Here is a 12853-nt window from a genome sequence, read left to right as displayed (position 1 = left end):
CTCTGGGTTCACTAAATTTATTCCTTTCATATACACCTCAGTTATCTGGAACCAAATCCTGTTTTCTGTCACCATAAGGAGTGGCAGGTGTGGTGGATGGTTGCTTCTTGCATCCCCTACCCCCACTCATGAGCTCCTCAGCAATCAGTATGTAGCGTGGTGGCATCTGCTGGATCACCTGCATTGTGTTCCCTTTTGCAAGCCCTCATTCACATTAGGAGGTCAGAAGTCATTGATGGCTGTGACATTTTTTGCCCATCTATGTGGCAGAAGATACTTCATTTCACAGACAGATGATAAGAATGTAAGTTAAAAACTGGATCATAGATATTAACTACATGGTATGACAGTATTCTCTCAAAATGAAGTTGAGTCAATGACTTGGCACTAAGGAAAAGTTGACATTAGAAGGATAATTAGACGTTATTCTGGGGAAGAGATGGGAAAGGGGATTATATCTATAGGGTTTCATAAGAGGGAGCTTCTTGTACAAAGCCACGGATGCTTTAAAGAATAAGGCACATTCACATAAAGACAGGCTTTAATGTCTAGTGCTTAATATGAAAAGTAAAGTAAATAAATGAAAATAGGTTAAATATGATCTAGGTTACATATGGCCTTGTAGCCAATATTATAAAGGTGACAATTTCCTATCAAGTCCACTGCAAAATTATTTTCCACCAAGGGGATTCCCTGGTAGCTTAAACAGTGAAGGGGTTTCAAAGAGTTGGACATAACTGAGAGATTAATATTTACACTTTACTTTTTCAATCTGCTATATGGGGAGGAATTTTCTCTCTCTCCATACATTTATTTCTCCATTGTGCCTATTTAACCCACATCAAGGACTCTACATTTCACTGGTTTTTATGAGAAATCTTACCTGTAAAACATCCATTAGGTCAGTTCAGTTGCTCAGTCGAGTTCAACTTTTTGAGACCCTGTGGACTGCAGCACACCAGGCATCCATGTCCATCACCAATTCCCAGAGCTTGTTCAAACACATGCCCATGGAGTCGGTGGTGCCATACAGCCATCTCATCCTCTGCTGTCCCCTTCTCCTCCTGCCTTCAATCTTTCCCAGCATCAGGGTCTTTTCCAATGAGTCAGTTCTCATTAGGTGGCCAAAGTATTGGAGCTTCAGCTTCAGCATCAGCCCTTCCAATGAATATTCAAGACTGATGCCCTTTGGGATTGACTGGTTGGATCTCCTTGCAGTCCAAGGGGCTCTCAAGAGTCTTCTCCAACACCACAATGCAAAAGCATCAATTCTTCAGAGCTCAGCTTTCTTTATGGTCCAACTCTCACCTCCGTACATGACTACTGGAAAAACCATAGCTTTGACTAGATGGACCTTTGTCAGGAAAGTAATGTGTCTGCTTTTTAATATGTTGTCTAGATTGGTCATATCTTTTCTTCCAAAGAACAAGTGTCTTTTAATTTCATGGCTGTAGTAACCATCTGCAATGATATTTCTCACCTATTATAGATTTTTATTGAAATTTTGGAAGAGACAGGAAGGGCTCAATTCCCCTGTGTAACAGCTTTCTGACACTTTGTTTCTCCTTTCTGTCTTCCTCTCCAGATTTGTTTCCCTCATTGTACAAGTTAATTTCCCTTGAAATGATCCAGTCCTTCCAGAATACAGAAACTTGATAACTAAGGAGACTAAGATCAGTTCACTTCAGTTCAGTCGCTCAGTTATGTCTGACTCTCTGCAACCCCATGAATCGCAGCATGCTAGGCCTCCCTGTCCATCACCAACTCCCAGAGTTTACTCAAACTCATGCCCATTGAGTCGGTGATGCCATCCAGCCATCTCATCCTCTGTCATCCCCTTCTCCTCCTGCCCCCAATCCCTTCCAAGATCAGGGTCTTTTCCAACGAGTCAACTCTTTCCATGAGGTGGCCAAAGTATTGGAGTTTCAGCTTCAGCATCAGTCCTTCCAATGAACACCCAGGACTTATCTCCTTTAGGATGGACTGGTCGAATCTCCTTGTAGTCCAAGGGACTCTCAAGAGTCTTCTCCAACACCATAGTTCAAAAGCATCAATTTTTCAGTGCTCAGCTTTCTTCACAGTCCAACTCTCACATCCATACATGACCACTGGAAAAACTATAGCCTTAACCAGATGGACATTTGTTGGTAAAGTAATTTGCTCTCAAATATGCATCTCTGCTTAAACTAAAGAATCTGAGCTGCTTACTCAGAGAATTCTTCCTGGTCTAACTTATTGCATGCTGTTCTGATGAGAACACACTACTCAAATGCATTGTGGAAAAATCTATTCTGTTTGTTACTTCTAAAATTCACATATTAGATTTTGGTGAGATTAAAAAATGCATAAGAGGTGGTCCTAAGAAGGCAGAGGAATAGGACGGGGAGACCAATTTCTCCCCCACAAATTCATCAAAAGAACGTTTGAAAGCTGAGCAAATTCCACAGAACAACTTCTGAATGCTGGCAGAGGACATCAGGCACTGAGAATGGCAGCCCATTGTCTTCAAAAGGAGGTAGGACGAAATACAAAAGATAAAAAGAGACAAAAGAGGTAGGGACAGAGATCCGTCCCAGGAAAGGAGTCTTAAAAAAGAGAGAAGTTTCCAAACACCAGGAAACACTCTCTCTGGCAGGTGTGTGGCGAGCATTGGATTCTCAGAGGGCAAAATAACCGGGAGGAAAAATAAATAATTAAAACCCACAGATTATGTGCCTAACAGTAACTCCTAGCGGAGCAGCAGCCGAGACACTCGCATCCACCACTAGCAAGCAGGGGAGGGACAGGGAGGAGCAGGCTGCATTGCTTAGGGTAAGGACCAGGGCCTGAATGCCTAAGGGCAATCGGAGGGAACTAACCTGAGAGAGCAACCCAGACAGTGGGATAAGCTATACCGTGAAAAGCCCTAACCTAACAGACTGCGTAGAACCGCGCCTGCTGCGACAGACCACGCAAAAGCCTGGCCGTGAGGAGCTACCCCTGGTCCGAGGTCAGAGGTGGTGGCTGAGAGGACCTACCACACGCCCGAGTCAGGGGCAGCAGCTGAGAGGAGCAACTCCACATCCAAGCTACGGAGCAGCAGCTGCATTTTGCTGGAGCAGCCATAAAGAGATACCCCACGTCCAATGTAAGAGAAACCCAAGTAAGACGTAGGTGTTGTGAGAGGGCATCAAAGGGCAGACACACTTAAATCATAACCACAGTAAACTAGGCAATCTGAGCACACGGACCACAGCCTTGTCTAACTCAATGAAACTAAGCAATGCGGTGTGGGGCCACCCAAGAAGGTCGGGTCATAGTGGAGAGGGCTGACAGAATGTGGTCCACTGGAGAAGGGAATGGAAAACCACTTCAGTATTCTTGCCTTGAAAACGCCATGAACAGTATGAAAAGGCAAAATGATAGGATACTGAAAGAGGAACTCCCCAGGTCGGTAGGTGCCCAATATGCTACTGGAGATCAGTGGAGAAATAACTCCAGAAAGAATAAAGGGATGGAGCCAAAGCAAAACCAATACCTAGTTGTGCATGTGACTGGTGATAGAAGCAAGGTCCAATGCTGTAAAGAGCAATATTGCATAGGAACCTGTAATGTTAGGTCCATGAATCAGGGAAAATTGGAAGTGGTCAATCAGGACATGGCAAGAGTGAATGTCGACATACTAGGAATCAGCGAACTAAAATGGACTGGAATGGGTGAATTTAATTCAGATGACCATTGTATCTAATACTATGGACAGGAATCCCTTAGAAGAAATGGAGTAGCCATCATGGTCAACAAAAGAGTCTGAACTGCAGTAATTGGATGCAATCTCAAAAACGACAGAATGATCTCTGATCATTTCCAAGGCAAACCATTCAATATCACGGTAATCCAAGCCTATGCCCCAACCAGTAACACTGAAGAAGCTGAAGTTGAACAGTTTGAAGAAGACCTGCAAGACCTGATAGAACTAACACCCCCCAAAAAATGTCCTTTTCATTATAGGGGACTGGAATACAAAAGTAGGAAGTCAAGAAACACCTGGACTAACAGGCAAATTTGGCCTTGGAGTATGGAATGAAACAGGGCAAAGGCTAATAGAGTTTTGTCAAGAGAACTCACTGGTCACAGCAAACAACCTCTTCAAACAACACAAGAGAAAACTCTACACAAGGACATCACCAGAGGGTCAACACCGAAATCAGAATGATTATATTATTTGCAGCCAAAGATGGGGAAGCTCTATACAGTCAGCATAAACAAGACTGGGAGCTGACTGTGGCTCAGACCATGAACTCCTTATTGCCAAATTCAGACTTAAATTGAAGAAAGTAGGGAAAACCACTAGAATATTCAGGTATGACCTAAATCAAATCCCTGATGACTGAAGTCAGAAATAGATATAAGGGAGATCTGATAGACAGAGTGCCTAATGACCTATGTACGAAGGTTCGTGACATTGTACAGGAGATGGATCAAGACCATCCCCATGGAAAAGAAATGCAAAAAGGCAAAATGGTTGTCTGAGGAGGCCTTACAAATAGCTATGAAAAGAAGAGAAGTGAAACGCAAAGGAGAAAAGGAAATATATTCCCATTTGAATGCAGAGTTCTAAAGAATCACAAGGAGAGATAAGAAAGCCTTCCTCAGAGATCAATGCAAAGAAATAGAGAAAAACAACAGAATGGGAAAGACTCGAGATCTCTTCAAGAAAATTGGAGACACCAAGGGAATATTTCATGCAAAGATGGGCTCAATAAAGGACAGAAGTGGTATGGACCTAACGGAAGCAGAAGATATTAAGAAGAGGTGGCAAGAATACACAGAAGAACAGTACAAAAAATATTTTCATGACCCAGATAATCATGATGGTGTGATCACTCACCTAGAGCCAGACATCCTGGAATGTGAAGTCAAGTGGGCCTTAGAAAACATCACTATGAACAAAGCTAGTGGAGGGGATGGAATTCCAGTTGAGCTAATTCAAATCCTAAAAGATGATGATGTGAAAGTGCTGCATTCAATATGCCAGCAAATTTGGAAAACTCAGCAGTGGCCACAGGACTGAAAAAGGTCAGTATTCATTCCAATCCCAAAGAAAGGCAATCCCAAAGAATGCTCAAACTACCGCACAATTGCACTCATCTCACACGCTAGTAAAGTAACGCTCAAAATTCTCCCAACCAGGCTTCAGCAATATGTGAACCTTGAACTGCCAAATGTTCAAGCTGGTTTTAGGAAAGGCAGAGGAACCAGAAATCAAATTGCCAACATCCGCTGGATCATCAAAAAAGCAAGAGAGTTCCAGAAAAACATCTATTTCTGCATTATTGACTATGCCAAAGCCTTTGACTCTGTGGATAACAATAAACTGTGGAAAATTCTGAAAGAGATGGGAATACCAGACCATCTGACCTACCTCTTGAGAAACCTATATTCAGGTCAGGAAGGAACAGTTAGAACTGGACATGGAACAACAGACTGGTTCCAAAAAGGAAAAGGAGTACGTCAAGGCTGTATATTGTCACCCTGCTTATTTAACTTATATGCAGAGTACATCATGAGAAACGATGGGTTGGAAGAAGCACAAGCTGGAATCAAGATTGCCAGAAGAAATATCAATAACCTCAGATATGCAGATGACATCACCTTTATGGCAGAAAGTGAGGAGGAAATAAAAACCTTGATGAAAGTGAAAGAGGAGAGTGAAAAAGTTGGCTTAAAGCCCAACACTCAGAAAACTAAGATTATGGCTTCTGGTCCCATCACTTCATGGGAAACAGATGGGGAAACAGTGGAAACAGTGTCAGACTTTATTTTGGGGGGGCTCCAAAATCACTGCAAATGGTGACTGCAGCTATGAAATTAAAAGATGCTTACTCCTTGGAAGGAAAGTTATGAGCAACCTAGATAGAAAATTAAAAAGTAGAGACATTACTTTTCCAACAAAGGTCCATCTAGTCCAGACTACGGTTTTTCCAGTGGTCATGTATGGATATGAAAGTTGGACTGTGAAGAAAGCTGAGTGCCGAAAAATTGATGCTTTTGAACTGTGGTGTTGGAGAAGATTCTTGAGAGTCCCTTGGACTGCAAAGAGATCCAACCAGTCCATCCTAAAGGAGATCAGTCCTGGGTGTTCATTGGAAGGACTGATCCTGAACCTGAAACTCCAGTACTTTGGCCACCTTATGCAAAGAGTTGACTCATTGGAAAAGACCCTGATGCTGGGAGGGATTGGGGGCAGGACGAGAAGGGAATGACATAAGATGAGATGACTAGATGGCATCACTAACTTGATGGACATGAGTTTGAGTAATCTCCGGGAGTTAGTGATGGACAAGGAAGCCTGGCGTGCTGCAATTCATGGGGTCCCAAAGAATGGGACACTACTGAGTGACTGAACTGAATTGAAGACACTGCCTGACACGGTCATAGAACAAAGGGCTGAGCAGAGCTAACTGGCTGTGGACAGGCCCATCCCTTGCCAGAGACAGGCAGGCGAGGGCAGCCAGAAATGGAAGGGGGCAATCACGGCCCCAGAAAGGCATCCTATACCAAACTGCAAGCAGACTTTGTTGCTAACCAAGTCTTCTTGGGATTCCGGCCAGTCAGCATCTGCTGGGAGGCGCCTTGGTGGAGTATCCGAGAACCTGAACCTGAACCTGAGAGGCTTAGACCTGGGAAGTGCATGCAAACCAGGAACCATATCAGACAGTTCCTGGGAGAGCAACCTAGAGTCTGCGCAGTGTAGAGTGGGAAAGCACACATGCCGTGAGCGGGGGCAAACCCAATGTGGCTGAATCACTGTGAGCACGGCCCACACGCTGGTGAGATTTGTTTGCAGTGTTCCTACCTCCCCAAAGCACAACTGAACAAGCGAGCCTAAAAAAAGGGACCACCACCATGCCCCTTGTGTCAGCGTGGAAATTAGACACTGAAGAGACCAGCAAACAGAAGAAGCTAAAATGAACAGAGGGAACCGCTTTGGAAGTGACAGGTGCAATAGGTTAAAACCCTGTAGTTAGCACCCACTACATAGGAAGGGGCCTATAGACCTTGAGAAGTACAAGCCGGACCAAGGAACTATCTGAAAGTGAACTGACCCCCACACTGTCTGCAACAGCTCCAGAGAAATCTTAGATTTTTTTTACTATTATCATTTTTTAAATTAAATATATATATATATTTTTATTTAATTATTTTATTTTTATTTTTAAGTCCCCATTACTCCTTTAATTTTCCTTTTTAGAACCTACTATTACCTTGGGGGGGGGAGAAAGACCCTATTTTTAAAAGCAAACTTTTAAATATATATTATATATATATAATTTCTGTGACTTTGTTGTGTTTTTTGCTTTTGGGTTTTTTTGTTTGTTTGTTTGTTTTGTTGTTAATATTGTGTTTTTGAGAATCTAACCTCTACTCAAGATTTTTAATCTTTCCTTTTTGGTATTTGTTATCAACTTTGTATGTTTAAGAACCCAATTTCAGTACCCATTTTTACTTGGGAGCGAGATCACTGGACTGATTGCTCTCTCCCCCTTTTGACTCTATTGTTTCTCCACCAGGTCGCCTCTATCTCCCACCTCTCCCCTTTTCTTCTCTACCCAACTCGGTAAATCTCTTGGTGTGTTCTGGGCTGTGGAGAACGCTTAGGGAACTGATTACTGGTTGGATCTGTCTCTCCTTTTCATTCCCCCTTTTATCCTCCTGGCCACCTCTGTCTCCTTCCCCCCTCTTCTCTTCTCTGTGTAACTCCATGAACATCTCTGAGGGATCCAGACTGTGGAAAGCACATAGGGAAGTGATTACAGGCTAGTTTGCTCTCTCCCCTTTTGATTCTCCCTCTTATCCTTCTGGTCACCTCTATCACCTTCCTCCCTCTTCTCTTCTCCATGTAATTCTGTGTACCTCCCTGGGTGTCCCCCACTGTGGAAAAACTTTTCATCATTAACCTAGATGTTTTATCATCAGTGCTATATAGATGGAGAAGCCTTGAGACTACTGTAATAATAAGACTGTAAACCAGAGGCAGGAGGCTTAAGTCCAAATCCTGAGAACACCAGAGAACTCCTGAAACCAGGGAAAATTAATTGATAGGAGCTCATCAAACGCCTCCATACCTACACTGAAACCAAGCACCACACAAGGGCCAACAAGGTCCAGAGCAAGACATACCATGCAAATTCTCCAGCAACACAGGAACATAACCCTGAGCCTCAATATACAGGCTGCCCAAAGTCACACCAAACTCATCGACATCTCAAAACACACTACTGGAAACTTCATTGTACTCCACAGAGAAGAAATCCAGATCCGCCGATCAGAACACCAACACAAGCTTCCCTAACCAGGAAACCTTGACAAGCCACCCATCCAACCCCACCCACAGTGAGGAACCTTCACAATAAAGAGGAACCACCAACTGAAAAAATACAGAAAGGCCACCACAAACACAGTAATATAAATAAGATGAAAAAGCAGAGAAATACCCAGTAGGTAAAGGAACAGGATAAATGACCACCAAACCAAACAAAAGAGAAAGAGACAGGGAATCTACCTGATAAAGATTTCCAAATAATAATAGTGAAAAAGATCCAAAATCTTGAAAACAAAAAGGAGTAACAGATAAATAGCCTGGAGACAAGGATAGAGAAGATGCAAGAAAGGCTTAACAAGGACTTAGATGAAATAAAAAGAGTCAATATATAATGACTAATGCAATAAATGAGATCAAAAACACTCTGGAGGGAACCAACAGTAGAATAACAGAGGCAGAAGATAGGATACGTGAGGTAGAAGATAGAACGGTAGAAATAAATGAAACAGAGAGAAAAAAAGAATTAAAAGAAATGAGGACAACCTCAGAGACCTCTGGGGCAATGTTAAATGCCCCAACATTCGAATCATAGGAGTCCCAGAAGAAGAATACAAAATGAAAGACCATGAGAAAATACTTGAGGAGATAATAGTTGAAAACTTCCCTAAGATGGGAAAGGAAATAGTCATCCGAAACCAAGAAACCCAAAGAGTCCCATACAGGATAAACCCAAGGCAAAACACACAAGACACATATTAATCAAATTAACAAAGATCAAACACAAAGAACAAATATTAAAAGCAGCAACAGAAGAACAAGAAATAACACACAAGGGGATTCCCATAAGGATAACAGCTGATCTTTCAATAGAAACTCTTCAGGTCAGAGGGAATGGCAGGACATACTTAAAGTGATGAAAGAAAATAACCTACAGCCCAGATTACTGTACCCAGCAAGGATCTCATTCAAATATGAAGGAGAAATCAAAAGCTTTACAGACAAGCAAAAGCTGAGAGAATTCAGCACCACCAAACCAGCTCTTCAACAAATGCTAAAGGACCTTTTCTAGACAGGAAACAGATAAAGGAGGTATAAACTTGAACCCAAAATAATAAAGTAAATAGCAATGTGATCATACTTGTCAATAATTACCTTAAATGTAAATGGATTGAATGCCCCAACCAAAAAACTAAGACTGGCTGAATGGATACAAAAACGAGACCCTTATATATGTTGTATACAAAGACCCACCTTGAAACAAGGGACACATACAGACTGAAAGTGAAGGGCTGGAAAAATATATTCCATGCAAATAGAGACCAAAAGAAAGCAGGAGTAGCAATACTCATATCAGATAAAATAGACTTTAAAACAAAGGCTGTGAAAAGAGTCAAAGATGGATACTACATAATGATCAAAGGATCAATCCAAGAAGAAGATATAAAAATCATAAATATATATGCAAACAAGATAGGAGCACCACAATATGTAAGACAAATGCTAACAAGTATGAAAGGGGAAATTAACAATAACACAAAAATAGTGGGGAGATTTAATATCCCACTCACACCTATGGATAAATCAACTAAATAGAAAATTAACAAGGAAACTTTAAATGATACAATAGACCAGTTAGACCTAATTTCTATCTATAGGACAATTCACCCCAAAACAATGAATTTCAACTTTTTCTCAAGCACACACGGAACCTTCTCCAGGATAGAGCACATTCTGGGCCATAAATCTAACCTTGTTAAATTCAAAAAAATGAAATCATTCCAAGCTTCTTTTCTGACCACAATGCAATAAGATTAGATGTCAATTACAGGAGAAAAACTATTAAAAATTCCCACATATGGAGGCTGAATAACACATTGGTGAATAACCAACACATCACAGAAGAAATAAAAAAAGAAATCAAAATATGCATAGAAATGAATGAAAATGAAAACACAAAAACTCAAAACCTATGGTTACTGTAGAAGCAGTGCTAAAGGGAAGGTTCATAGCAATACAGGTTTACCTCAAGAAACAAGATAAAAGTCAAATAAATAACCTAGGTCTACACCTAAAGCATCTTGAAAATGAAGCAATTATGAGCCCACGGTTAGTAGAAGGAAAGAAAATTTAAAAATTAGAGCAGAAATAAATGCAAAAGAAATAAAGAAACCATAGCAAAAATCAACAAAACCAAAAGCTGGTTCTTTCATAAGATAAATAAAATTGACAAACCACTAGCCAGACTCATCAAGAAACAAAGGGAGAATAATCAAATCAACATAATTAGAAATGAAAATGGAGAGATCACAACAGACGATACATAGGATCATAAGAGACTATTATCAGCAAATATACGCAAATAAAATGGACAACTTGGAAGAAATGGACAAATTCTTAGAAAAGTACAACTTTCCAAAATTGAACCAGGAAGAAATAGATCTTAACAGACCCATCACAAGCACGGGAATTGAAACTGTAATCAGAAATCTTCCAGCAAACAAAAGCCCAGGACCAGACAGCTTCACAGCTGAATTCCACCAAAAATTGAGAGAACTAACACTTACGCTACTCAAACTCTTCCAGAAAATTGCATAGGAAGGTAAATTTCCAAACTCATTCTATGAAGCCACCATCACCTTAATACCAAAATCTGACAAAAATTCCACACAAAAAAGAAAAACTACAAAAAAACTACACAAAAAAGAAAACTACAAGACAATATCACTGAGGGACATAGATGCAACCTTATCAAAATTCTAGCAAACAGAATCCAGTGACATATTTAAAAGATCACACATCATGACCAAGTTGGCTTTATCCCAGGGATTCAAGGATTCTTCAATATCTGCAAATCAATCAATGTAACACACCACATTAATAAATTGAAAAATTAAAACCATATGATTATCTCCATAGATAATTTCTCTCCAGAGAAAGCCTTTGACAAAATTCAACATCCATTTATGATAAAAAAAAAAAAAAGAAAGAAAAAGAAAAAGAAAAAAACCTTCCAGAAAGCAGGAATAGAAGGAATATACCTCAATATAATAAAAGCTATATATGTCAAACCTTCATCAAATATTATCCTCAATGGTGAAAAATTGAAAGCATTTCCCCTAAAGTTAGGAACAAGACAAGGGTCCCAATCTCACCGGTACTATTAAACATAGTTTTGGAAGTTTTGGCCACAGCAATCAGAGTAGAAAAAGAAATAGAGGAATCCAGATTGGAAAAGAAGAAGTAAAACCCTCACTGTTTCCAGATGACATGATCCTCTATATAGAAAACCCTAAAGATTCCAACTAAAATTACTAGAGCTAATCAATGAATATAGTAAAGATGCAGGATATAAAATTAACACGCAGAAATCCCTTGCATTCCTATACACTAACAATGAGAAAACAGAAAGAGAAATTAAGAAAATAATACCCTTCACCACTGCAACGAAACGAATAAAATACTTAGGAATACATCTACATAAAGAAACAAAAGACCTATATATAGAAAACTATAAAACGCTGGTGAAAGAAATCAAAGAGGACACAAATAGATGAAGAAATATACCATGTTCATGGATTGGAAGAATCAATATAGTGAAAATGAGTATACAACCCAAAACAATCTATAGATTCTATGCAATCCCTATCAAGCTACCAGCGGTATTTTTCACAGAACTAGAACAAATAATTTCACAATTTGTATGGAAATACAAAAAACCTTGAATAGCCAAAACAACTTGAGAAAGAAGAATAGAACTGGGGGAATCAACTTGCCTGACTTCAGGCTCTACTACAAAGCCACAGTCATCAAGACAGTATGGTACTGGCACAAAGACAGAAATATAGATCAATGGAACAAAATAGAAAGCCCAGAGATAAATCCACGCACCTATGGACACCTTATCTTCGACAAAGGAGGCAAGAATATACAATGGAGAAAAGACAATCTCTTTAGCAAGTGACGCTGGGAAAACTGGTGAACCTCCTATAAAAGAATGAAACTACAACACTTTCTAACACCATACGCAAACACAAACTCAAAATGGATTAAAGATCTAAACGTAAGACCAGAAATTATTCAACTCCTAGAGGAAAACATAGGCAAAAGCTTCTCCGACGGGAACCACAGCAGGATCCTCTATGACCCACCTCCCAGAATATTGGGGAAAAAAGCAAAAATAAACAAATGGGACCTAATGAACTTAAAAGTTTTGCACAACAAAGGAAACTATAAGCAAGTTAAAAAGACAGCCTTCAGAATGGGAGAAAATAATAGTAACCAATGCAATGGACAAAGAATTAATCTCAAAAATATATAAGCAACACCTGCACCTTAATTCCAGAAAAATAAAAGACCCAATCAAAAAGTGGGCCAAAGAACTAAACAGACATTTTTCCAAAGAAGACATACAGATGGCTAACAAACACATGAAAAGATGCTCAACATCACTCATTTTCAGAGAAATGCAAATCAAAACCACAATGAGGTACCACTTCAGGCCAGTCAGAATGGCTGCTATTCAAAAGTCTACAAGCAATAAATGTTGGAGAG

Source organism: Dama dama, chromosome 14 (assembly GCF_033118175.1).
Source record: "Dama dama isolate Ldn47 chromosome 14, ASM3311817v1, whole genome shotgun sequence".
Taxonomy (NCBI): Eukaryota; Metazoa; Chordata; class Mammalia; order Artiodactyla; family Cervidae; genus Dama; species Dama dama.
This window is presented reverse-complemented; position numbering follows the sequence as displayed.